The 1,214-nt window shown below is 41.1% G+C and overlaps 1 pseudogene; it reads right to left on the minus strand.

Annotated features, from left to right (window-relative positions):
• Positions 1 to 626: 626 nt before the first annotated feature.
• LOC102842551 lies at positions 627 to 1,058 on the minus strand (annotated as a pseudogene).
• Positions 1,059 to 1,214: the final 156 nt, after the last annotated feature.

The raw sequence follows: 1,214 nt of genomic DNA on the forward strand, positions 1-1,214 counted from the left end.
AAAAACATTTAAAAAAAAAAAAAAAAATGTATGCCTCAGCCAAGGTGGTAGTGGAGGAGAGTGGGCAGGGATGATTTGGAATGGGGACTTCATTTAAGACTTAAGCACCCCACACATCCAGCAGTAGTTCCATAGTCTGCAACCCAAAACCTTCACATCTATTCTAAGAAGCCACCCCAAACCGGAGGGCTGTTGCAGGGAAAGGTGCAGAGGACAGGGGGTGGGGCAAGGGGAGAAGGCAGAGACCCCAGGCAGTGCAATCAGCAGCAAGGTGATTGTGTGATGTGTCTTTTCACAATTGATTTAGATGTGCCCCACCAGTTATGATGGGAATCAATTTAAATATACTTTCTTGATCCCAGGAGGTCAACTATGTGGAGAGTGGTTACACCGGACAGGATTTGTTATAGCACAATTTATGTATTTTGAATGGACACAAAATTAGTATCATTTGCAGTATCTCAAGATAACTTGCCCTTGAATGGGAGCTTCCTTTAGAGTACTTTGAGGTCTGTAAGACATATCTAGACTATTTACTACTGTGGAAAATGAAGACTGCTTAAATTGAATGAGGGTGAGGACAGCTGAGGGCCTGTGGTTTTTCTTTTTGATTAATTGCTGTCACATTATCTTTCATGTGGCTGAGGGAGTTTTATATTTTCTTTAGACATCATTAGGCACCAAAGCTCTTGAAGGACAACTTTGATGCTATATGAATTCTGCCATTTTGCTAGCACTGATATGGATCTTGGGTCCACCACCCCATTATAACTATTCACTCCATTCATCTTAATTTTTGTTACAAATCTTACAAAGGGGGGGAGTACTTCTGGATATTTAGGTTCACATTCTATTTTAAGGCTGTATATCCGGTTTTCATAAATTGTTCTTAGAGGTTCAATTATCATCCCTGTCAATCTTTTAAGTATCATGTCTTCATCATTTTGTAGACCCCAGCTAACTGTGCCATCTGCTACTCCTTTCTGGCCTTCTTTGAGTTCTTGAAACAGTCAACAATTGCGAGAGACTTTTGTTCCTGAGTCCATGGTGGCTGTCATCTTACGTTGCTGTCGCTCGAAGGCCAGCCCATTTGATTTCTTGACTGCTGCTTCCATGGGTGTTGATAGTTGATCCAAGAAGAATGAAGTCCTTGACAACTTCAGTCTTTCTCTGTTGATAAGAATGTTGTTTATTGGTCCAGTGGTGAGGATTTT

The sequence above is a fragment of the Chrysochloris asiatica genome, unplaced genomic scaffold (genome assembly GCF_000296735.1).
Source record: "Chrysochloris asiatica unplaced genomic scaffold, ChrAsi1.0 scaffold00196, whole genome shotgun sequence".
Lineage (NCBI taxonomy): Eukaryota > Metazoa > Chordata > Mammalia > Afrosoricida > Chrysochloridae > Chrysochloris > Chrysochloris asiatica.